The sequence below is a fragment of the Anolis carolinensis genome, chromosome 2 (genome assembly GCF_035594765.1).
Source record: "Anolis carolinensis isolate JA03-04 chromosome 2, rAnoCar3.1.pri, whole genome shotgun sequence".
Lineage (NCBI taxonomy): Eukaryota > Metazoa > Chordata > Lepidosauria > Squamata > Dactyloidae > Anolis > Anolis carolinensis.
In genome coordinates this window covers 308,824,639-308,852,193 of record NC_085842.1, presented here as the reverse complement: position 1 = coordinate 308,852,193, position 27,555 = coordinate 308,824,639, and the positions used below count along the sequence as shown (strand labels likewise).

At 38.9% G+C, this 27,555-nt stretch overlaps 1 protein-coding gene across 4 annotated transcripts in view; it reads left to right on the top strand.

The window, feature by feature from the left end:
- Positions 1–27,555, top strand: part of rab27b (RAB27B, member RAS oncogene family) — a 175,856-nt gene that overhangs the window by 91,773 nt on the left and 56,528 nt on the right. For 2 of the 4 annotated variants that reach the window (XR_010003928.1, XR_010003929.1), the window contains exon 2: positions 25,596–25,678. The gene's annotated coding sequence lies outside the window, so the exon portion shown is untranslated. Of the gene's footprint in view, positions 1–25,595; positions 25,683–27,555 lie in introns of those variants that run through there. The other 2 variants (XM_062974252.1, XM_008115109.3) reach the window with 1 other exon arrangement.

Sequence of the window (27,555 nt, the reverse complement as noted above, 5' to 3'; positions counted from 1 at the left end):
ACACAAATAAACAGAAGATTCAGTGGCACTGTGGCACTTTCATAGCTTTCTCAGATCCTCATTAACACTTAGCCAGACTTTCCTGAATGATTTAAGATGTGTTTGTATTTGCTTTTTCTTAGAGGGCAAATAGAAATCTCAGTGGGGAGTCTTTTGCTACATAAAAATGCTACTGCCCTATTGCATTCATTTTAATATGGAAATAGATTATAGGTGTCCAGTTAAATACTTTTTAAAAAAAGGAAAACACATCACCAAACAAAAGAGTTTTAAAAACACACAACCCAGCTGTGCCTAAAAGTTTCATAGGGAAAACAACTGCTTTGGGGGAGGGGATATTGAAAAGATATAATAAATCACCCCAATAATAGTCAATTATTCTGTAAAATATGCACAGTTCAAACTAAAAACAACAACAACAACAAAAAAAACAGTGATGGTGAAGGGTATAAATCTGTAGCTAAAAGAAGCAAGATGGGTCTTGACTGGTCTTCAATAAAGCCGAGGTCAAATAAATTTCAGCTGTGGGTAGTTAACAAGAAACCCTTGTGAACTTTAACTTTTGTTCTGTGAGGATAGTAGGCTGTTATATTAAGCTTAGAACTTTATAGTATAAAGCCTCTATTCCATAGCAATCACACAGTCTACCAAGTGCAGTTACATATCATCATGAACACCCCCATTATCATAACACTCTCCATTTGTCCAATTACACTGATTTACTGCTATGTCCTACCACCCTTGGTACTTCTGCATAATCCCATAACCCTGCTTTCCCCCATTTCTGTTCTTCTAATTTTAAAAAAAACATTTTAAAGTAATTTCACAGCTGCAAGTATGGTTAAGTAATTTTAAAAACCATCAAATACTACTGATTTTTTGGGAGAAACAGAGGGAGGAAGACTAGTAGAGGAGAGACTTGCAATGAAATGTAAAAAGGATAGTATGGTATGTAATGTGTGAGTACTATGTTAGTAATATAATATTTCTTCTATATAAACAACTTTTAGTGGCACTTGTTATGCAAGCTGCCAAAGAAGGGGATTATGGTATCTTATTAATATCAATCAAAATTGGATTTGATTAGAAACAGTGGTAGATCCTAGCCCTCTAGAATCTCTTACATTTACTGATAGTATATATTACAATGAATATTTTACTTTAGGTATCCACTACCTGTATTTACTTTGTCTACATTAGTATGATTCTTAACATAAATGGAATACACTCAGCAACACTTACACAGGTATTCTGGAAAAACTATTCCTCTTTATAGTTTCAGTGTCAGTTCTGTCAAATAAAAATCAAAACCAGACAAAGACTTTTGTGGATTGATAAATTTATTGAGGAAGCACAAAAGATGTTCAGCAGCAGCTTCAATGAAGAACAGTTGCTGATGCCCAAAATTCCATCACAGAAAAATTGCCAGAAAAAAGCAATTTTTCATCTCCTAAGCATGATCGGTTTTCCAAAAAGTGATTGTCAAAAGAAAGGGTAACCAGACATCGTATTTTAAATGAAGTCTGCAAAAACAAAAGAAATCTGGACATTACCAAAAGTGATAAAAGGACTATCTCACCTTGTTGCCACGTGACTAGGTCTTGGGCTACCAGTCAGCCAGGCTCTCGAATGATTCTCTTAAGAACGCTTCTGTTCCTTTAGCTAAAGAGTGGGTACCACTAATAGAAATCAGTGTTAACTTGGAGGTACAGTGCTGAAATGCACCAAAAAACAACATGTCACCCCCAGAAAAGAAGATTACACTGACTATCCCATTGTCACCCCACCTCCAACAATTTTATCCTAATTTTAGAAATGTTTTAATGAGAATTTAAAGATCTAATATGTTTGTAATTATGTGTATTACGTCACATTTGGTTTGCTTGAGTTGTTTTTGTCATTACTGAGTTGTTTTGGGTTTGTTTGTATATTATTGTTGGCATTGAATGTTTGCCACTGTGTATTTGTTGTAAGCCACTCTGAGTCCCCTTGGGGAGATAGGGCAGGCTATAAATAAAGTTTCATTAATGCAAATGTGCAATAGGATCTGTCGCTTCCTTCCCATTGACATCAGACTGGCCTCTTCCCTCCTGGTCTTCAGGAAAAAGCTAAAGACCTGGCTTTGGAACCAGGCATTTGGGGAGTAGTACAATTGGGAATTTGACTTAAATGTAGTGGAAAAAAGATGATTATGGGACTAGGCAGTATGCTTTAATTCTGTTTTAATTGTATCTGTATGTTCTATCTGTTTTTATTGCTCAATGTGTTATATTCATATTTGTAATATGGCATTGAATTTTGCTATAACTAAGCCACTCTGAGTCCCCTTCAGGGTGAGAAGAGCGGGGTAGAAATATAGTAAAGAAATAAAGAAATAAATTTTATGTTGACTAACACAGTTATGTCTGACTACATCATGATCCTCCTCCCAGAGAGAAATCCTAGCCAGATTTTCACTAACAATGGGACTTAGTTCAAAACTGATATCCTTTTGTACGTCCCCCAGTCTGCCCTGTAGGATAGCAGAACTGGAGCAGTGATGCTATCTGCAACCTCCAAGTTCCTTCTTCCCTGTTTAAATTGCATTCCTGTCTGCATTGTCCTCTTCAATAAAACTACAATAGCAGCAGTGGCAGGAGGGGAGTATTTGGTGGATGTGACTGGTGTACGTCCACTAGATCACCTAGAAAGCCTCCAAGGGCTGCTTGAACTAATGTTGTTTTACATTAAAATGAAGTAATGGTGTACTGGTGTGTCTGTGTTATGACTGGACATAAATTCTAATTAAAAAGACCTTTGGATTTTTTAACAATGTGGAAAAGTGGCAGGGATGTTTTGCATCAGGGATGGGAATTATATAGCCCTAAAGATGGTGTTGGATTATATTTTCCACAGCCAATAATTAGGAATCCCAGGCTTTGCATTACATCAGATTTGGAGGAATACATGGCTATTGTCTCTCTTTTTATGGTCATGATTTTGCATAAAGTAGCAAGCATTCCTTACTAAGTAAGCATCCCTTGTTATTCATCCTGTTTGCATCATAGATATAGGGACCCAACTGGTATGAAAATGTATTGCAATATTTATTTTGCAGGTGTGGCTTCATATGAGGGCACTAGTCAGTATACCAAAGTAAAGTTCAGATTTCTAACACAATCTCTTGGCTTTGTTAGTGCTACATGAAACTAGAGAAAGGTGTTTGCCCATTGCCAGAATGAGTCAAGATTTATCATTTCCCCGCAATCCTCAGCCTGGAAGCAGAAAGAACTTGACCATTGGTCTATCTAGTCATCTGTTCTGTCCTTGACTAGTACAAACTTTCCTATTGATAAAACCTGAAGTATTTTATGTTGAGATGTTACTTTATACTGGATTTGAATCTGGTATGTGCTTCTTGAGTAGCAGAACACAAGCTCTCTCCATCTGCCATACGACAAACCTTCAAATACTTAAAGGAGGCTATCATGTTATCCTTCAGTCTTCTGTTCTCCAAGCTAAGTAAACCCATGAAATAACAAGTTGTGCCTTGGGGTTCTTCAGCTTTCTTTCCTGAGTTTCAGAGTCCCTTACAATATGTTTGAGGTTGTATCTTGCAATATAATTTGTTCCAGACTGGATCAGGAGGCATGTGTAATGGTTGATGAACTTGCATGATATTGTCAGACTGACACTGGGAGACATCTTACTGAAGCCACACCGCATTGTGTCTGCTCCTTTCAACAATGATCTTTCCTCCACCCGCACAGCTGGCGGAGGAAAGAGGTTTGCCAGGCAGATAAAGGAGTCAGAGGAGACAGATAAAACAGTCCCAGCCGGAGCTTCCAGGGGGTCAAGCTTAGAAAGAGCATCTGGACCCCTCCAGCTCATTCTTTATTGGACATCGAACCACCACGCCCGCCCATTAACAGTATTATCAATTGGTTGCTTTTGGGGCTGGGCAGGAATTTTTTCCCTCCTATGTTCTAGAAGGGTGTTTCACCTACCCTATACTGTTTTCTGAGGGAAAATTGGGATGGTGTGTTCTTAAATAGGCCATAATGGAAAACAGCTAGGGAACATACCATTTGGTGGATACCCAAGGCACCCCCCTTTGGGGTGAAAGCCATGAATGGAAACCCACTCTGTGGTCCAATTAGCCGAGGTGAGGGTGAAAGCAATTGGCCTAGGAATGGGGAGCATCTAGTCTCAACAACCTTGGGACAGACTTCTCCAGCATGTTTCCCTTAAAAGGTTGCCCAGGTTAGGTCAACAGGGGACCTAGGTGTTTCAGCCCAGCAGGGACACTACCTCAAGTTTATCCACATCAAGTTCATGTCACCCTTAGAAACACATACAGTTACAAAGTTTAATTAGGTAACAGTAAATAAAAGTTGCCCATATTTCAACCCATAATTGTTGTGTGGTCTCGCCATTTCGGGGGTTGGCTGGCAAATAATCAATCACCTACTACCATTACACATGTCTTCTTTCTCTATTAATTGAAAGGAGCTTTCTGTCCATACAACTCTGTTAGAAAATTCCAGTATTTTCTGCCCCCCCCCCCAACACCACCACATTGCTGCTAGAGCAATTGGCTAGAGCATTATTATTATTATTATTATTATTATTATTATTATTATTATTATTATTATTATTAGCAGTAATAATAATAATAATAATAATAATAATAATAATAATAATAATAATAATAATTTTTAAATATCCCGGCTCCATCTCCCTGAAGGGACTCAGGGCAGCTTACATGGAGATGAGCCCAACATCAACATAGGTTAAAACACAATCCATGAATTAAAACAATATGACAAAATAAATATAAAACGACATAAAACACATCAAATGATTTAAAAACCTAGACATAAAATACATGTGCAGAGAAACAAACTTGTGCATTTAGATGGGATAGGTTTTCCTGCATGTGAAACATTTTTGTTTTTCTCATCTAAAGTCTACCCATTTGCTCTTCCTAGCCATTGAAATGTATGGTGATAAATCCTTTGTGTGTATCCAAGTAACTAGATTATGTGACCCAAGAAAGTTTCAGGGTCATCAAGAATATAACAACACCTCTTCTTGGGTTTTCCATTTTTCTTCCAATTCTTACTCCTCTTCCTCTTCTCTCGTTTAGTCATTCTTTGCTTCTCCATCAGTGAAACTGTGAGTTAAAAATGAAGCCCTTTCCTTTACCTAACCTTTTCATTAGCTAATTAGGATACACACTCTCCATGCATATGTAAAAGCCATTAGTATATTATGTCTAAGTTTATAACCAAAAACTTCATGCCTTTTTTCTTTTGAGTCAGTTTCAGTTCAGGGAAGCAATGTGAGACTGAGATGTGCTTATCCACCACTCTGCTAAAAGAAAGCTAATTCCAAACAGCTTTAACTTCCATATTTCTTCCCAATAGGCTAATACCATGGTAAACTCTTATTCTCAATATACTCCAAGGTAACTTCCAGGCTTTCTGGGAAGTTAGGCTGCTGTTTCTGTGCCTTGTAATGGCTGCTTAAGGGATGGCTTGAAATTGATTTGTGTTGTTCCAAACTTGCAACATGGTTCTTGATAGGTCTAATTTTGTGTGTCACATTCTTCCACGTATTTGCTTCTCATTTTATGGAATTGTCCTCCTCTCTAGAATCATCCTCACATCTTGTCCTTCCAGAAGAGTCTGCTCTACTCTTTCTTAAAAGGCTTCATCCTTCCTGATAAGTTGAAGTATAGATACGCGGGCATCAAAATGTAGCATCTTCTTTTTCAACAGAACAGCCAGTTTTTATTTACTACAGGTATAGCATTTCAGGTCCTCTAACAAGAAACAGAGGAGAATTGAATCAAGTCAGCGACTAAGCAGAAGCCTATGTCCTCTTAGGAGAGTACATGGTCCCATAACAAACAAACAAAAAACATGACTTTCCAAACAGGGCAGCCATACAACTGTGGTCCTCAAAACATAGGTTCACCTTATTCCATTCCTCCTTTTTATCAGAGCATATTTTATAAGGTTTGAAATTTCTGGCCTTCCTGGGATCTCTAATAAATCACTCTGGGATTCCTTTGATGGTCAGCCCCATTACTGAAGATATTATCATTTGAAGTTTCAATATTTTGTACAGTTTTTCCCTCATTCTAAAATGCTGAAATACTTTTCCTCAAGCTTAATTACTGATAGAGTTATACATTAAAATGTGCTGGCAGTTTTGCTCTCACTTTCTGTGCTTTATAATAATAATGACAATAATAAAATATTTATTTATTACCCGCCTCGCCTTGTGGCTTGAGGCATGGTACAACATGGTTAAAACAAAACACTATCAAAATACATAAAATTAATATAAACAGATAAAATACAGATTAAAAGTCACATTGCAGATTAAAATTTCATAGTTAAAGCTGACCTGGATAGGACTGCCAGGAGAAATAGGTCTTCATTTGCATCCTAAATTCTGACAACGGTTTTAGCTGTTGAAGCTCTTTCAGCAGGTCATTCCACAGTCTTGGGGTGGCTAATAAAAAGGTCATTTGGCTCATGGTTTCCTGTCAGGTTCTGTCTGGTTGGAGTAGCTGCCCTACAGAGGACCTCAGTGTCCAGAGCTAATTGTATGGATGGAGATCCTGTTGTTTGCATCTACCACTTGAATGTCATCTTTAAGAAATTTCCTGATCTGGAATTCTGCTCTTGCTCTGAAGGCGATTTCCCAACTGCTATTTGTACTATTGAAATTGCCTAACCTTGTGTAGCCAAAGAGCACCAACTGTAAGAAAGAGGATTTAGCAAACTTTAGGGAAACTCCAAATCTTTCAGAAATATATTTATTGAGAACAAAAGAAAGACAGAAGCAAAGGATGAACAAGATAAAAACAGAGTGCTCTGTGTCCTCTGAACACTAAGTTATTTCTTAAAGGGAACAAAATTAAAGCTGGGGGAGAGGGAATGAATGGAGTATCTTGGAAAGGGCATGGTTGGTTGGCTGTCTAGCAGGAACACTAAACAAGAACACGTCACACCATAATTTCTTGGCATAAGTCCAACTATTGTGCTTTACTACTGATCTATGATCTTCTTTTCTTACAACCCACACACCAGTAACATACATATCAACACAACTGAGATCACAATGTTCCATAAGTAGAGAACAATGTGCTGCCTGCTGAAAGACATTCCTGAAATGGATAGCTGCAGGGGATATACACAAGTTAACTGGCTTTCATGCAGAGATGGAGACCAAGAGAACTCACTTTAGATGTGAAGCATTCACATTATCCGTTCATTATTGCAGGATATTAAAATATAAATATAATTTCCATTCTTATATGTTATAAATATAAATACTTTTCTAAACTTTCTCAGTTGCTCTCTTTCTCTTTTCCTTACAGTTTCCAGAACAGTATTTCCAACACACCTAATGTACATTAATCAATATCCACAATTGCATTCCGGAGACATGAACTAATATTGCACAAATTTACCCTGCAGCTCTCATCAAAACTCATGACTTTAAAAATTGTCTTCTGTCTAAAAAAAACCTGCAAAATGCTCACATCAACTAACTGTGATTCATTACAAAGTATTCCCCACCCAAGGAAATAACTTCTTATCAGGAACAAGGAAACATGTTTCAAAATCAACTTTTTTTTACAGAATTCAGTGCAGCACAACCACAGATGGATATCTAGAGTATAGTGGGTTAAAACTTTAGAGCAAGAATTAGAAAGAGGATTCCCCAGGAAGCCTACTGTTAGCTAATGTTCCTAAGTTCTGCATTAGTATCATCAACGAAATATCCACTAATAAACAGACAATGGATCATGACCCCCAACATACTGTTTATTTAAATATACTTATGCTACAGTTCTCTGTCTCGGAGTCTGGTGGAAGCTTCTTCCTTGGAAACTTTTTAACGGGCTGGGTGGCTATCTGTCAGGGATACTTTGTGTTTTTCCTGCATGGCAGGGAGTTGGACTAGATGGCCCATGTGGTTTCTTCCAGTTCTGTTATTCCAAGATTATTCTATGATTCTATGAAATAAATAAATTTTATTTGTTACCCACCTCTCCTAACAGCTCAAGGCAGGGTACAACACAGTCAAAACATAACATGAAATGCACACAACAAAATGCATATAGCAAAACTCAGAGTATAAAGATCAACATACAGCAGCAATAGAATGCAAATCCATAACTCATCATTCAAAGTTGACTCAGTAGGCCTGCCGGAGGAGATGTGTATTCAGTTGTGTCTTAAATTCCGACAGCACATTTAGCTGTTGGTTCTCTTCTAGCAGGTCATTCCACAGTGTTTGGGCAGCCAGTGAAAAGGTCCTTTGAGTGACAGTTGCTAGTTGGGTTCTGGCAGGTTGGAGTAAGAGTCCCCCAGAGGACCTCAGTGTCTGGGCAGATTGTAACAGGAGAAGGGGATTCTGTAGGTAATCTGGACCCAAACCATGTTGGGCTTTGTACTTTTCCCAGAAACCTATTGGTAACCAGTGGAGTGACTTTAGTATAGCTGTGATATGCTCACTCTATGTTCTTGTAACCAATCTAGCTGATTTGTTTTCAACTAATTGGAGTTTCAAAACTTGGTACAGAGGTAGCCCAATGTACAACACATTGCAGAAGTCCAACTTCAAGGTCACTAGTGCGTGCACTACCATATTTAGGTCCTCAAATTCTAGGAAGGGGCACAGCTGGAGTATCAGTTGAAGCTGTAGGAAGCACTCATGACATGGACAATTCTGACTTTAGTATTCAGTGATATATTTTAACATCTCAAGATCTCATCTTGTTCTTTCATAGTTGCCCTCCCAAGTACTTGCCTTCCTCTGATTTCTTGACTGCAATCTCAGTTCTGATTAATGACAGCCAAAGTGCGGGGACATATGAACTATTTCAAAGTCTTCATCATCACTTTATTGTGGGATTGAAGACCCCATAATTCCTGACCCATTTCCCACTCTGTCTTGTGTGTGGGGAGTGAAATACTTAAACAGAGTAGAGAACTATGTATGATGACTTAATTGTGGGATCAAATTCCTTGGTGAAGTATTCAGAATCTGCAAAGGAAAGAGTGTGCAGAAGTCATTGACCAGAAAAGAGGTCAGACTAATGCAGTGGTCACTCTTCTGCCTCATCCAACCAGCAATGTCATAAGACTCCACATTACATAAATGGGTGGCTGGCTAATTGTAGAAGGATTAAATAGTGAAAAATATTAATGAAGAACTATAAATGAAGCAAAGTAATAATATGTGGCAAACAGTGCAACATAGAATACAGACACTATCTAATATTTTTCTGCCATTTTCATTAGTGTTCGAAACCAACCCGGGGAAAGCGTGGATGAGCTCCCTTTATCAGCTCCAGCTCCATGTGGGGACATGAGATAAGCCTCCCACAAGGATGATAAAAACATCAAAACATCCGGGCATCCCCTGGGCAACATCCTTGCAGATGGCAAATTCTCTCACACCAGAAGCGACTTGCAGTTTCTCAAGTCACTCCTGACACACACACAAAATGAGTGTTATAAATTTCTGTGTTAACTTTGCAGGAGAGAAACAAATGATACATTGTTTTGCTCTTTAAAAGCAGAAGACGCCTTGAAAGAGAGATAGGTATTTGTGATTTGTACACTGTTCCTGGTTTTGCTTGTTTTTTTTTAAATTGAATGCTCTGTCTAAGAAGAGATAATAAGGAAACAAAACAAATATGTATGATGACAAGCAAAGTTGCATGCACTCCTCTTTGACTACTATCTGACTTCAATCTTTATTAAAAGAGAAAGAGCAAAAAATGCATATCTGGATCCAAAATCTCATGTTAAATCAAAAATTGTGAAATCCCTCCTCTTTGGGTTCATCAATGTGTCTCAAAAGAACCCATGGCTTCTCTTGGAAATACTCCCGAGCGCCATGTAAAATTTGCAAAGGACACTATTCATTTAGGTTGCCCATATTGGCATCAGCTTTGAATGATTGGCATAGGTCATCAAGTAGGTTTCATGGCTCAGAATGCACTACAACCCGGGTCTACAAAATCCTAGGTCTACATTCTGACTGCTATGTCTCAAGTAGAAGGAAGTAACCTTCCCCCTGTATCTGAGTTAAACCTGATGCCTGCTCCCTTCAATAAATGCATTTGTGAAAAAATCTAACCATTGATGAGTCATTTGCCTTGGACCTTTCCTCCCGCTTCAGGCACTATCTGCCGTTTCTCATATCTTATGTGCAACTTACATGTTTATCTGATTTAACATTTTCAGCATTGTTGAACTAAAACCCACTAGGGTACATCTGCATAACAAAATTATGCAGTTTGACAGCACTTCTAACTGCTATGACTTGATGTGATTGAATCATGGAAGTTGTAGTTTGGTGAGGTTTCAGCACTCTTTGCCAGAGAAGACCGAAGATCTCATGAAACTACAACTATAGCATTAAGCCATAGCAATTAAAGTGGTGTCAAACTGTATTAATTTTACAGTATAGATCAGGCCTGGGCAAACATCAGCCCTCCAGGTGTTTTGGACTTTTACTCCCACAATTCCTAACAGCCTACCAGTTATTAGGAATTGTGGGAGTTGAAGTCCAAAACACCTGGAGGGCTGAAGTTTGCACAGGTCTGGTGTAGATGAACCCTAAATTATATAAAAATAATGAAAAACTTGCTCCATTTGAAGATAAAATGGTGCAAATGACCAGGGCCGGTGGTCGCCCCCAGCCCTGGAACTCCTTCCCCAGAGAAATTAGGCTAGCACACACCTTGTCCATCTTCCAAAAAGATCTAAAAACATGGATGTTTCGCTGTGTCTTTGATTAGACAATTCCTGCAGATCACTCGATCCCAACTAGGACATAAAATCTCGTCCTTGCACTTTACTACTATTATTTACTCAAAGACATTGTGCTCCACTTTATATTGTCCTCCACCCCTAATCTCTGCTGTCTAATTATGCACTTTATCCATCATCCTTATCTTCAAAATTGATTTGCACCAGCCCGCCCACCCACGCCCAGGAACTGACAGTTATTTCAGCTTTATTGGTTGGTTTGATGGTCGCTTTATTTTTACTATAAAGTTTCTGCTTTCTGTTTTTATGTTATTGTCTGTGTACTTACTATGCATTATGTATGTACTTAGTATGTCATATTTTATATTAACTATGTTGATTGGGTTAGTCCTCATGTAGGTCTCCCCGAGTTCCTTCAGGGAGATGGAGGCAGGGTACAAAAATAAAGTTATTATTATATACTAAAGTTATTGTATGTCTTCCAAAGAATTACCATATTTTACCAAAATCAACAGATCTCTTTGATAACATATTTCTGCCTCAGCTCCATTGCTCAAAGTATCTTTATATGGATTCACTCAACATTAATTACAAAGTAGATCAATTTTTGACTTGATTTGTGCTGGAACCTGTAGGTGACCCTGTTCTTGCTGGGCAGGGCTGTGGTTTTCATTACATCCTTCCTGTGTTCCTTCTGACCTTTCTTTTGAAAGCCTTCCTGAAGTCTCTGGAGCATGGTCTGACTTGTGCAAGAAATATTCCATTTATGTGTATGGCTCTCAGGTTATTGCTTCAAATCACATTAAAAACACTTTGCCTTCCAGAAATTCTTAAGTTCAGCAAAAGAATTTCTTCAAAAATGTTTGAAGAAGACTTTTTTATTTTATTTTGGAGAGCTTATGCCAGTTAGGTTCTATGCCTGTGTCGAGTAAATTGCCCATTGGTCTGATGTGACATCAGGGCTTTCTTTATACAATTCTACATTTTTGTGGTACATTGGCAATGACAATCAAGTGGCCTTCATTGTTTGTTTATTGTTTTGGTATTTTGTTATTGTTGTAATTTGCTCTCAAGTTGACCTTGCCTTACTGTTGAACCTATAAATAAGATGAGATCTCCATGAGAGACCCCTATGAATGAGAGAACTCCAAGTCACTCCATTATCAACAGCCCGGTTCAAGCCTTGATATCTCAGGAAGGTGGGGGGAGGAATCTGACAGCACCCTTAAGTTTTTTTTTGCCTGAGCTTTTGTGGATATTCACTCTTTTTCTAGTACTGAGTGGTATTAAGGCCTCAACTATAAAATTATACAGTTGAGGAAGTGGGAAAGACTACAATAAGACCCAGAAAGAAGCAAATCATGACCCTAGCCCTACATTTCTAAACCTCTATATAAGGTGATAAAGGTATTTTTTATCTTCACAATGGTCAGTTAGTATTGATAAGTGAAAGCATAAAATTTCCTTTATCAAAAGTAATTTCCTGAATTCAAAGCTCTCTATGAGAACATTCCTTTTGTTATACCTGAGACAGTGCTTTGTTTGCTATATGTTTTGGAAGATTTTTGTTGCAATGTGAATGGATTACGGTATATTTCTATTGCTTGAAAATGTACTGGTAAACAATCTTTCATGGTTATTAGGTTCATGTGCTTTGGGAACAACCTTCACTCTACTTTGCAAAATTGGTTCTATAACATCTTTAATATTGGTTTACATTTCCCTGTGGTTACTTGGATATTGCGGAGTTAATATCATCTAACTTTTTTCCTTGCATTAATTACTGGAAGGATTTCCTTTATCCCCACTCATATATCACTTAACAATTGGTTTTGGAGTTGCAGTCTTGTTTCTGTCACTTTTTACTTTGACTTCTTGACTGTTTTAAAACTATTTCAAAAGTTTCACCTGTCACCTATTGAAACTTTTCTTCTTTTTTGGCTATAGTTTCTTTTTTACATTTTATTTCTGATAATGTCCCTAGTTTCAATCCGCAGTTCTTATGGTTCCTAGTAGTTAATGCACATTTGTTCTTTATGTGATCTTTAAATTCTACAGAGATGCCCTTTAGATATTATTTCAGCATAATATTCATGTAGTATGCTTCTTTGGCCACATTCCTATTGAATATACAATTTGTTTGGTATATATAACTATATTTTTATTTTATTTATTTATAACATTTATACCCTGCCCTTCTCACCCGAGGAGACTATATATATAACTATACAAATATTTGTTGTTGTATAAAACATATTTTTGTATTTTGTTGCAAAAATGCTAAATGGAATGTTTGATCCACAGCATGAAATCTAAACTACGCAAAACAGCTCATGGGATTAATCCTTAGAAGTTGTGAAATATTATGCCAATTATGTCTGCATTTAATTTTTATGCCTCTGGATTTTAGTGATTTTAATTTAATGCCTCTGGATTTTAATTCCTTTTCCTGTTGGGCAATTTATAATTGTTACAAAGTAACCAATGAGTTCTATCTCCCAAAACAATTCAGCTTGGGCAAAGAAAACCCTTGCTACTTTTAACTTTCTGTAATAGATGCTGCACTTTATACCATTAGTTGCAAAATTAACTGTGTATTGTTAAACCCATACAGTACTACGATATCTATAAACCAAAATGAAGTAATCTACATAATCATTAAAGAGAACAGAAATCCTCAGAGGTGAAAATTGGCTTAAATTCTTTGGCTTAAATGCTCCTCACTCAGTTGTTAAATCACAACCATTTTGTTGGAGTGTGGAAAATTGGAAGCATATTCACCTTGCTCTCTACTTTAAGATCAACCCTCTCAAGATCTTTATTGAAGCTGATGTGATTTCGCCAAATGTTCATCTGAACAATTCCGGGTGAGGAAGTCCCATGATGTAGACAAAAATGCTATTAAAACCTCAGACATTAGGAATAAAAAAACCCTGTTAGTTATGAAAGAATTTTATGATTCCAATACAATCAACCCTCCATGTTTGCTTCACTTCCCACAAGAGTGAAAAACCATTAATAAAAATTTACTATTTTAATTTTTAACCTAAGAGAACACCTCTCTTGTAATCCCTAGTTCTTCTGATATGACTCTTTATGTTCAGCATCCACCAGAAGTTAACTACAGAACTGCACTGGAGGACCTAGAGATTACCAATAAATATTTTCTCTAGGAATTTCTAGGTCTTCTGGTAGAAAGTGTTAATTGAGTCAGATCTGAAGACCTAAAGATTCCTAGAATATTTATATTAAATCCATGAATCATCAAATCCACAAAAGTCAAACCCACAAATGTGGAGGGCCAACTATATATCCAAGGATCAAGGAGTTAAGGGCAGAGATGACAAGATGTAAGAATGAAAGACCTGGATTCTGTTGGGATGTTACATTGGCTCAGTTCTCATTTGCACTAGCAATTGTCCTTTTAACAAGTTTTTGCTAACAGATATCTTGTTCCTATTTTCAAGAACAGTTTCTGTCTGTGCAGGGACTCCCAAGCACCCCTGTCCCCTGACACCCAGGATGGCCCCTGAGTAGCCACAACAGGTGTCAGGAAACCCCCGTCTACTCATGCCCCCAATACACTGACCGCCCCTGTCATCTCTTGTGAGCCCACATAAGCATCCCTTCTGAGTTTTCCCTGCATCTGTCCTCAGTCTGTGTCCCATTCATTCAGATTAATTGTGTTATAAACTAGGTGCAGGTTCCCTACAATTTTACAGTGTTGTCATGTTTATTCCATGGCATTTCAGATACTATTTGTTTAATTAGCTACCTAACAAGAGAACATAATTCACATATGTGGCACTTTTCAACATGTGGCAAAGGAAGTATGTTGAGCCTTTGTCCCCAAATCCTTACAATCTGAATATTCTCCCAGCAGATATGAGGGAGCTACTGTACTAGGCTAAATGGATCACTGCTTTGACTCAATATAAGGTGGCTTTTCATGTTACTATCTACTGAATTAAGAAGTGGGCTAATAAATAAGAGTACTCTTTAAAAAGGCCGTCAGTAGTAGTGGATAGAGAAATAAAGTATGTGAACCAGTGTTCTTATCTAATGTTTCCTGAAGGGCTTTTAACCAAGGTAACACACTGGAGACAGAAATTCAGAAAGAGCAGAAGAAAAATCAGCTATATTTTTGTGTGTTATAAAGCACATTTGTTTCTAGCAAAGCTTGCAGTATTTTCATTCTGGTTGAATAGCTAAGTACGCTGGGAATGAAGCAAAATCTAAACATCCAGGGCTAGAGATAACAGGAGTTATGTAGTATTTTCGGCCTCAAGCACAAGGATATACGGGAAGTGTCTCTAAGCTTTTCAGTGGAGTAAGGAAAGGCATATATTTCTTGTTGGCCAGCAACATGGCTTGACACTCAACAAAACAGATGCAGAAGCTTTTGTCTGCCAGACTATCACAAGATCATATGCGAGCATGAAGGGCCATTCCTCCTGATACACATGATTTGGGAGAAAACAGACTGAGAACAAGTTCACAAGCAGGTTGGCACAGACTTTTGACTCAAGTCAAGGGGTCTAGAACAGGCCGTGCTGTTTATAATTGGCAGTAACAAGGTCAGATAAAATCTGCGCTATGTGACGTATTTAAGCCGTAATTGAAATGTGTAGCTAAGCTCATGGGACTCTTTCCCTTGTGATTTCTTGATAAAAAATGGCTTGATCTAATAATTTCCTTTCCAGCGCACATAAATACACCCCCACATACTTTACACACCAGAGATTTGTGCATTTAAAAAATGACAGCTGTCCACCAATTAACGAATATTAAGCTGATGAATCATTTGCCTTTTAAACATTTAATTAATTATTTGATTAAATTTAATCACATTTTCATATCATGAATAAAAGTGCCTTTTGGAGACGATGAAGGCAGTGTGGGAATAGTTTAATACACAAAATCATCGTTAGAAATAAAAGGCCTTTTAACTTTTTTATTGCAACACAACGTTTGCAAATTCTCAGTTGATATCCTCCTGCAAAAAAAGTTCCCCATAATGATCAGAAGTGAAAACATATTAAGTATTTTTTAACCTAAGATATAATTATTAATCTGCTAATACTATTGATGGCCTTAACATGAAGAATTATGTATACCTTGAATAAGGGGAAAAGTTGTTTCACATTAGCAAGACCAGCGGTCTGTAAACCAAGACTTAAGAATGTCTGGAATTCCTGCTTCGCAGACTCTTGTATAATATTGAGAAAATCAACCAGAAAATTCTCATCATTCATGCTTTGGTTGAATAGGCACTCCATGAAGGACAGCAAAATGCCCTAGATTTTTAGACTACCCATTCTTATATATAGAAAAGAGAACTCACGGTCACCATATTTCAGATAATATCTGCTGGCTTCCCAAATCTCAATTGTCCCTTTTTGTACCAGATTATGCATTTTGTTTCTGATCTACATTAAGCCTGAGCTCCCTGTTACATGTAAATTGAAGAACTCTGGTATAAAGTTACTAGCTGTGCCCGGCCACACGTTGCTGTGGTGAAGTCTGGTGGTATGGGAAATAAAGTATTGAGGAATTGGTGGTAGTTAAGGTAAAGGGTCCCCTGGGCTGCATGGGTTGCTAGGGGACCAAGTGAACAGAGCTTAGCCCTCTAATTGGCAGCAATTGGATAAAAACAATTATTCCTCTCCCTCTAATTAGGACTTTATTTTTCTTTTCTTTTTGTTGTATCAACCTAGAGGCATGGATGAGGGGTTGTGCTGTCAATTTTCGAGGTTGTGGGGTGTTTACTTTTGTTGTTTTGTCCGCTGCCGTGATGCCATCACTCTTTTATATATATAGATGCATCTACACAATCTGGGACAATAGGACATGGGAAGTATTTGATTTGAACATTAAACCTGGACAGTGTTTAAACTACCACAGAAGGAGTGGTATACATCTTTGTAGCTTTGGAATAGGGTTATGATTAGCCAGGCCTTATACATCATTCTTTACAAATTCATATTGAAAAGAAATAATTAAGCAAGCATTTATTGAATATAGCTGTAAAGGCTGAAACTCAGAATGAAAAGATAACAAAATAGCCAGCCCAAAAATATGAACTCTTTTAATCTAATCATATTTCCAGGGAATGTTCAGGTCTCACTGAATCTCTACCACCAACCACTGCTCTTTAGTGAGTTCTCTGTAAAAAGAACATAATGAAGCAATTTCAATATATGCTTTTAAATGGTAGCTTGATTAGCTGCTGGGCCTGTCAAAAAAAGGACACTATGAGAAGCTGAATTTATAAGAAATGAAGCTATTTGATGCCACTTCAATTATATTAGAGTATTACAACTGGTTCAAAGTACAACAAAGTATGGTGAGAAAATGTGATGTCGAAGGCTTTCATGGCCGGGATCACAGGGTTGTTGTATGTTTTCCGGGCTGTATGGCCATGTTCTAGAAGTATTCTCTCCTGACGTTTCGCCCACATCTATGGCAGGCATCCTCAGAGGTTGTGACAACCTCTGAGGATGCCTGCCATAGATGTGGGTGAAACGTCAGGAGAGAATACTTCTAGAACATGGCCATACAGCCCGGAAAACATACAACAACCCTATGGTGAGAAAGGTGTTAGGAATCCATCTGAGAGGAGAAAGAAAGGACATCCTTATCCTCCTAGAAAATTTCCCAGACCTTCAGAATAAGGCATCCAGCTGGCCAGTAATTTTGGGAAAGTGTTTAGCTTTCAGAGCTTCTTTAAGGCAAGCCACCTCACTCTGAGGGATACTCGGGATGACACATTGGCTGACAACTTCTGAGGCTCCTGCCAGCTGCTTCCTTGATGTTGCAGTTGCCACAGAAAACTGAATGAAAGCCACCAACAGACTCATTTTGAGAGGTCTCTGAAATTAAGTGTTGTTACTATGGAAGTGGTCCAGAGGACCTCTTAGAGCAGAGGTTCTCAACCTGTGGATTCCCAGATGTTTTGGCCTTCAACTTCCAGAAATCCTAACAGCTGATAAACTGGCTGGGATTTCTGGGAGTTGTAGGCCAAAACACCCGGGACTCACAGGTTGAGAACTACTGTCTTAGAGTGAGGCTTAATGGCTGATATTGTTCACTCTGGTATCTCCAAAGCAGGTACTTTTGGATCTCCTCTTGCCTCAAGGATTTTGTGCTGCCACTGTTTTCATCAGCAAGTGTTGTATATGATGTAGTTGTAGATACCTCTTGGATTTAGGGATCTATGTTTTGAACAATTGCAGTTTAATTTGAGAACAGTCATCAGAGACACATCACGAGCATTCGTCTTTAAAGCCAAATGGATTGCTTGAGCCAGGAAGATGTTCCAGCAGCCCTTCCTGCAACTGCTTTTCACATACATACACAGCCTTAAGCAAATTAAAATTTTGTGGATGTGGTTTCCTCCCATCCGCATTATAGTTGACCATAGCCCAAAATGTTAGAGCCTATTAAGGCAGCCTGTCTCTAGATTTGTATGCACCCCGTTTGAATAAGGAATTTTCTGGGGTGATACAGATGCTAGAGATAACTCTTTTGATATAGTGATGGATATGTAGAATAGGTGGTTAAAATTAATCCTTGCCCCACCCTCTTGTACTCTGTGTAGTAAAACCTATTGAGTACAGATATATCTAAGTTAAATGGATATGTCCTCGAACATTTAACAGAACATTTCATACAAAAACAGAAATAACATGTGATGAACAATTATAATTTGCTACACCAAAAAGCAGGTGGAGGATAAGGAGAGGAAGAAAAAGAAAAAGGAGAGGTAGTAGTAGTAGCAGCAGTGGCAGCATTGTTGTTGTTCAACATGTAAAAGCAAATGTTTTATTTAAAACCAACAATGTATACCTATGGAATGAAGCAACCAGATCAGTTGAGCTTTGCACAAATAGAAAAAAAAGCTTGAATGTCTAGAGACTACTTGAAAGTTCCTTCCAAAATGCAATCTGGAATGTCAGTTTTCTTTCATCATCCATCACTTTTCCAATGATTATCATTTTGGTGATCCACTGTAGCATCACTTCTGGCCTGTACATGAAAATGTTGATGGCGATGGATAGATGGTCTCCTGAATTGGCATTGGCACTTTCCCCTCTCTATGTAATAACCAGAGGTCTTATCAAAATCCATAATTTTGGTCCCCAAACCTCCCCTTAATTTTAACATGAAGTAAGCTTTATGCTTTTTTCCCAGTCTTTCTCTGTGTGTAATTCAAGAAAATTGCTTGAATTGTTCACGGCTATCAAAAGTAAGTGGTTCATTACACAACACATAATGACTCTATTCTCCTTTGTATGTTGTGTAAATACTAGTTTGCCAAAAACGCCAGAGCATTTTTGACTTTTCTTCAAATTATGGACCAGAAGCCCGTAGCCATTGTCTGGACACCGAGAACTATTTCTGGCTCAATGCGAGGTACAGGACCAATGTAGAAAAGCCCCCAGAATTTTCCCCAGCTGGAGATGCCCCCAATTTCACCTTAAATTTCCATTTTCACATGCGCCATGCAGAAGACATTGGTTGGTCAAACAATCTTTTGATTGCTCTTTAAAATGGTTTGCACAATAACAGAGAATAATATGAAAAGCAGATAGGAACATAAAAGAAAGGAGAACATTGTATTCAGACACCCTCATAAAATTTGTAATCAATGATAGTAAAGATTTTGAAAACTGTCTTATAGATAGTTTTTGGGCCACAGCCACTGGGTAGCAGATGCTTGCTTGAATATTCTGTACTCAAAGATTCCCTGTCCTTGATATGCTTTCATTTCACTGAACTTTTTTTTTTAAAGTCCTTCATTACTTACAGTCTTTAGCCTTCCAGTTCAAGAAAACTTGTGGGTGTGTGCTTTTGAAAAAACTGATGAGAGTAAAATTACATACCCTTCCACATATCACATATGAAAACCAGGAAACATGTGGCCTAATAATATCAGAGTGTTATTAAGATGGCAAAAGTTATCATTGAAGAAGAATGCAAAGCTACGAGAGACTGCAGCAGTTTGCTTTTGCCTGAGTCTCCAAGGAAGGACAAGATTCTGCTCCATTATTTCTTGTCTCCTTCTTTATCACACCAGTCTGCTATCTCATTACAATCACATTGCTGTAGGGAATGAAACATGCCAATTTTAAAGCATTAAATGGACTTCATCACACCAGTAAATTTACCCATCGTACAACACTTGAACCACAGTTCTGGGACGGATCTCGGCGGATCCCATCAAACGATGTATATCGACTTCCAGCGGGGCTTCACCCCTGAACTGCTGAAAGTGTCGTAAGAGGGAGCAATGAGAACATGGGGGATTTCTTGTGTTCTCGTTGATAAACAACAGGGTGAGCACAGGGGAAAGCCGGGCAGCAACACTTTCCCCCGTAGGATGGGTGATATGGGTCACGAGGTGATGGATTGCCCTGCTACCCAGCAGATTCACCTGGTGAATCCCCCTTCTGTCACCCATGTTGGACGACTGAACGTGATGAGGTCCAATGTCAAATTTCTCTGCACAATAGAACTTAATTGGCAATCTATGGTCCAATGATCTGTGATCCTACCAGCCTCCATAGACACATGGCAGGAATCCTGATTACTGCCGTATGTCTATCCAGCGAGTCTTTCTACTTTTATGCTATTTTAATTTCTCAGTTATGGCAATACGAGGGGAGGGAAAGGGAACAGAAAGACAAAGAAAGAATCTGGTACATTTAAGAAGTAGCTGAAAGAAGCGGGATGACAGAGTATTAATGGGACTGTATCTACCAAATTAGGACAGCTGGAGTGTATGCTATTATATACTTTGAACTAGACCCCAAACTCTTCATAACTGGATGGTAAACATAATTGGTTAAATTCTTATTGCCATTGTTACGATTGTTCTGCCTCAAACACAAACTTGCAAAATCTGACACGGATTTTTAATGCCATGCCCTTTTCTCATTGACAGTGGCTGATGTCTTCCTGTTCAGCTGTAGCTAGACTGTTTTTGTTCCCAGAAAGGATAGAATCATTAAGTGCATGAGTACTTTTTTTTTCAGTTTACTGAGACATGCTGTGAGTTTCCTATATCTTGTTCAAAATATATTGATATCCCTTACAATCTGAAAAAGTATATCACATATATATTTCACAGTGTTTTCTTCTTTCTCCTCCTCAGGGAATATATAGTTGAATGATCCGTCACTGACAAAGTAGTATTCTGTTCCCTAACATCGGAAACCATTATGGTCAGTAAGAAAGAGATGCCTTATTCTAAGGTTATTGGTTCTTTTAGGTGAGTGGTTATCAATCTGTGGGTCCCCATTAATCTTAGCCAGTTTAACAGCTGCTAGGATTTCTGAGAGTTGAAGGACAAAACATCTGGGGACCCACCGGTTGAGAACGACTGTTCTAGTCCCATAATGTGTGTTTTGCCTGGCAGTTTGTCTCCAACATTTCACAAAAAGGTTTTCCCAGCTTTGATACCTGAGATTCTTTTCTTAAGACATTGTCATGCTGTTCAAATTCTCAAAATAAAAGTAAGCCATAGGGAAAGATGATGCAGTTTGAGTAACCCTTATCCTGAAGTGTTTTGGATTTCAGAAGTTTTAAATATATTGGAAACCTTGTATTTACATGCATATACAGAAGGGAGATGTGACCCAATTCTAAACATGACATTCAATTACGTTTCACATATACCTTATATACATCACCTGAAGGTACTTTTATACAAAGTATTTTCAAATAATGTTGTGCATAAAACAAGGTTTGTGTACACTGAAACATTAGAAAATAAAGGTGCTGTTATCTCTGCCACGCAGGTGGACAATTTTGGATTTCAAAGTATTTTCAGTTTTGGAATTCCAGTAAGGGATGATCAATGTATTTTGTTGTTGTTTTATTTAAGGGTAATTTTGGCATGAAATTATTTTCAAGAAAATATTCAAGCAATCTAAGAAAGTTTTTTTTAAGTACAGTTAAACAGAAATATAATAATACTCTTTAAACAAGTCCCCTATGACCTTCTTGTAAGCAAACTAGTCAGATACTGGGCTAGGAAATGCTGTATCTTTAATTAAGTAACTGAACCTAAAAGGTGCTCACCAATGGTTCCACTTCATCCTGGAAAGAAGTGACTAGTGGAGTGCCACAAGGAGGGTTTGGTCCTGGGCCCAGTACTGTTCAACATCTTTATTAATGACTTGAATGAAGGTTTAGAGGGGATGCTTATCAAGTTTGCAGATGACACCAAATTAGGAGGAACGGCTAATACTCGAGAGGACAGGATCAGAATTTAAATGATCTTAACAGGTTAGAGTGCTGGGCAAAAATGAAGAAAATGAATTTCAACAAAGACAAATGTAAGATACTACACTTAGGCAGAAAAAATGAAATGCAAAGATACAGAATGGGTGACACCTAGCTCGACAACAGTCCATATGAGAAAAATCTTGGAGTTTTAATGGACAACAAGTTGAACATGAACCAACCATGTGATGCAGTATAGTGTCTAGATCAGGGGAAGTCATGTGCGTCTCTATTCTGCTTTGGTTAGACCTCACCTGGAATATTGAGTCCAATTCTGGGCACCACAGTTCAAATGAAATATTGACAAGTTGGAATGTGTCCAGAGGAGGGCAACTAAAATGATCAAAGGTCTGGAGACCATGCATCCCCATGGAGAGTATTGTGGCGCTGTGGCGCAGGCTGTTGAGCAACCAAATGCAGCCAGTGCAACAAATCACTCTGACCAAGAGGTCATGAGTTCGAGGCCAGCTCGGAGCCCCGTGTTTGTCTTTGTCTTTGTTCTATGTTAAGGCATTGAATGTTTGCCTTATATGTGTAATGTGATCCCCCCTGAGTTCTCTTCGGGGTGAGAGGGGCAGAATATAAATACTGTAAATAAATAAATAAATAAATAAATAAATAAATAAATAAATAAATAAAGAGCTGGGGTTGTTTAGCCTGCAGAAGATAAGATTGAGAGGAGACATGATAGCCAGCCATGTATAAATATGTGAAAGGATGCCATAAGGAAGAGGGAACAGGCCTGTCTTCCCTGGAAACTAGGATCTGAAGCAATGGGTTCAAACTACAGGAAAGGAGATTCCACCTGAATATTAGGAAGAACTTCCTAACTATAAGAGTGGTTCAGATGTGGATCTTTCTGACTCGGAGTGTGGTAGAAGCTTCCTCCTTGGGGGCTTTTAAACAGAGGCTGGATTGCCATCTGTCAGGGGTACTTTGAATGTGCTTTTCCTGCATGACAGGGGGTTGGACTAGATGACCCATGTAGTCTCTTCCAACTCTATGATTCTATAATTAAAAGAAGAATAAAGCAGAAACATGGAATTACAATTTAAAAAAAATAAAATTGTGGTTTCATTGGTTTTTTTTTTTCTCACATGACTGAAATGAAGTTGTTGAGAACAGTGGAAGCCTGCAAGTTTACAAATGATCTTTTCACATGGCCCTTTGGCTGTTGGGCTGGAGAAAGGGAAGGCGTGTGGCACTTGGAGTAATTCATGGCACCCCACGCGTGGTTCCTTCTTATCCCATCACATGGTGAGGATGAGACAGGGCTCATTGGCACGTTGTCCCTGTCCCATCAGATGGGAGAAAGGATGGCAAATGGTGGCAACGCATGTTGCCCTGCTGCCCTTGCCCCATCATATGGGAAAAAGGGGAGGAAAGTATGGGTAGCTCCAATGGAAAAAATACATTTTTCTCCCCATAGTAGGAAGAATGTGGGTGGCGGCTGCCATGCGTCATCTGGTAGCGCACAGCAGGCCCTGTCCTTGCCATGAAACATAGTGGCAAAACAGGGCAAAAATGCCCCACGTGAAGAAGTCCAAAGAGTGTATCTACACTGTAGAATGAATGCAGTTTGACTCTACTTTAAATGCAATGGTTTTACATCGTCTTTAACTTCCTCTGCCAAATAGTGCTGATAACTCACCAAACTCCAACTCCCCAGGATCCAATAACATTCAATATGGCAGCTACTGTGGTATCAAACTGCATTCATTCTACAGTCCTTTGTTTGAGCCAGAGGCGGTTCTACCACCAGGTAAACTAGGAATTTGCCTGTGGCACCATGTTGTTGGGGGCACCATCAAGGCAACTCCTGTCCCATGCGGCAGGAAGGAGCTGAGGTTGCCGCTTTGGGGAGCAGAGAAGCTCCCCAAAGCAAGATGGTGCCGGCGGTGGGGCGGGCTTGAAAACATGGTGAAAAATCAAACGCCGCATTCCCAGCCATGGCCACTAGGGGAACTTTTACCAGAAGCATGAGCTTGCTTTTCCGGGCTGGTAATTGGCAGCTCCCAGAACAAATTGGAGCCCTACCAAGGAGAGGCCCAGCCAAGGAGTCCTGCCTCCTTGGGGCTTCAGCAGTCTGGCTGGTTTGGGGCAAAGTTTCCCAGGAAAAAACGAGGCCGGTGAGTTATGGGGGTGAAGAGGCCTCGTGAGGCCTTCCTGGAGGCCTCGCCAGGAAGGCATTTGGTGGTTTGGGGAGCGAGAACAAAGGCGTTTGGGACTTTACGGAACACTTTTATTTTTCAGTGATTGGTCTTTTTTGGGGGGGGGGCAACATTTCTGTTCACCTACACTTGAAAATTACCTTGGACCGGCTCTGGTTTGAGCCATACACTTGTCCCTCAATCTCTCTCAGCTATGATAAGCAGAAGAGATTGACAGAGAGCAAACTCTAGAGAATCCTCCAACTTTGCCTGATATTCACTGGAAGCAGCTGTGTGCTATGAAAACAGATAAACATTTTCTGTTTGAGTGAGTCTGGAGTTTTGGGTGAGTGTAAACAAGTCCCCAAGGTTTTACCCAAGGATCTCCTCTGGTGTTTGGCAGAGACCCTCCAAACTGGAGAGAAAGAATTCTGTTATTAAACTAGGATATTTGGGTGCTGAAAAGTTACAGATGCTGCTATGAGTGAAGAAAATACTGTCAGTCACATAGCCCTTCACATTTATATTAATACTAGCTGTGCCCGGCCACGCGTTGCTGTGGCGTTGTCTAGTGGTGTTGGTGAGAACTTGCTGAGGTAGTGGTGGTATTGAATGTCTGTTGTATGGTTGTCCTTATGTTTAATATGCATTTGGTTGTTTGTGTACTGTGAAAGTGGTGAGGATAGAGGGGGTTTATGTCCCTGTGTAGTATTGTATAGTATTTATATGTTGTCCATGTGTTGTGAATGCTTGGATTGTGTCCTGCTGCATAGTAGAAAGGGTTGGGCTGGATGGCCCTTAGGGGTCTCTCCAAACTCTTGTGCCTGTCCCCTGGGCTGAGTAGGTTGCTAGGAGACCAAGTGGGCGGAACTTAGCCTTGTAACTGGCAGCAATTGGATAAAAACAATTATTCCTCTCCCTCTAATTAGGACTTTATTTTTCTTTTCTTTTTGTTGTATCAACCTAGAGCCATGGATGATGGGTTGTATTGTCAAATGTCAAGGTTGGGGGGCCTGTAGTTTTGTTGTTTTGTCCGCTGCCCTGATGCCATCACTCTTTTATATATATAGATGATTTACAGAAATGGCATTAGAGCCAGCACAGAACATTCTCTTCCCTTTTTATAACAGGTTGCATGGCTACAAGGAATTATCTGTTTCCAATCGAAGCTAAATACTAAACCTCTTATTACAGATGGGCAGCATTACTAGGTATATGGCTGATTTTGCTAAACATTTTCTGTGTTCCTAGGATGTGCATGTAGCTATAGACGTAATATCCATTGGCATGCTGTACTGTGTGCTGTCCTTGGAAGGAAATAGCTTGCTTCTTTTCTAATGTTGCCATTTTTTCCATGTACCACCCACAGAATTGTATGAAAAAGCTGTAATGGGAAAGACAACCTCACTTTTCCTCACTTTCCTGTTTTGAAGGATTCTTCACGGTCAGAAAAGAGGTAAATGTAATCTTTTTTTTTCCTTGTAAGGTTGATGTTCAAGTCTGTGTCTACTGCATTCTCTCTGTCTCTTTCCCCCCATTCCTTCCCCCTCTCTATATATATCAAATGATACAAAGAGTTTAGGGTAAGGGATTGTAATTCCACCCTAAAATACTGACTTTGCATGCAGAAGGTTCCAGGTTCAATTCCTGGCATCTCAAGTTAAGAAGATCAATAAACAGGTTGTTGGAAAGAGCTCTGACTGAGCCTTGGAAAGGCTGTGCTTGATGTTTTTGGCTTTCAACTCCCAGAAATCCTAACAGCTGCTAAACTGGCTGGGATTTCTGGGAGTTGTAGGCCCAAAACATCTGGGGACCCCAGGTTGAGAACCACTGGACTAGTGGACTAGTGGTGGACTAGTTGGACAAATGGTTTGAGCTAATGTAAAGCAGTTTCCTCAGTAAAGGAATCCTAAGTCTGTACCAAGAAAGGCTAGAATTCTGCTTTTGCTAATAATGCAGGTGCAAGGTTATGCTTCTATTGCTGAAGCTCACATCTTTAACGGATTACAATTTGGAGAATCCCTCATTCAGCTTGGCAAGTGGTTGGTCTGGCGGGAAGATTCTGAGAGACGTGGTCCAAAAAACACATTTTCTAAACTAGGAGTGAAATCAATTTCAACTTTTCCAACATGTTGTGTTTTATGAAATTATCAGGCATTTTCAGCACACAAAACAAAACAAAACCAAACCATAATGACCTGTAATTGTATCCAAGCATACAAAAGAACAGCAAATATATTAATACAAATTGAAGCAACTAAGGGAAGAAGGAAAAAAAGAAACTGTCAGATACACAAGTAATCAAAGTAAACAGAAATGGTTTTTAATATCATGAAGAAAATGGTGAAGGGGAAAATATTTCAACTCATAATAAAAGCATAAATGAGATCTGAATCTTATTTGAAAAGCCAAATGAGGCGAGGCAAAGTGAACTGTGAACATTATATTGACTATTTTTTATTTGATAGCATGATTTCAAAGCAACCAATACCAACTGTATTTTATTTTTTTAAAAAATCTATAACAATTCAGGAAAACAAACACTGCTCAAACACAGTAAAGTCATTGAAGTTGTAGCAACAAATAATAGCATTTCCCAGTTTGGGTGGTGTTGCTTATGCCTTGTGGTGAACACAATTTTTTCTTGCGCCACCACCTTCCTCTTTCCTAGGATTCTGGAGAAGGACAGGAAAGCCAGTCAAACATTCACGGTAGGAGCCAAGCAAAGAGTTCACTTTAGGAGCTGTGTGTGTGTAATCCTGCTCCTGTAGCTCCCTCCATTGTTCAAGGTGTGTGCCTGGCCCCCATAACTTCTTGTGCTTTTAGCATGGTGAATGAATCCAGTTGGGCTAGATGGGTCCAATGCCTCCATAAGACCTGGTCTGGGGTTACCTTGGAGAATCTTCGACATGTGAGAAAACATGGTCATGTCCAACTCTTGAACCACGTGTTGGCTTCTGACTATATGGAACCTGATTCCAGGTATATCCAGTAAGTAAAATGAGTGACATGGTTAACTCCTGCCAGCAGTTCTTGGATCTAGGTGTAAGCACGGACAAGTCCCTTTACTTATTATTTTTCAGTGGAGCCCCACAATCTCTTTAGTCCACAGATCAATACCATTTTTCCACTAAAGACTCATGAAGGAGTTTTTAAAAAAGAAAAAAGAAAAATTACAAGGAATTATGAGTCTAGACAGAATTTCTTGGGGATTGCATTAAAAATGTGGAGCAAAAAACCCTATTTCTTTTCTGAGTCATTAGGAGATATGTGTATTATTTATTTATTTATTTATTTGTGGTATTTCTATACCACCTTTCTCTACCCCA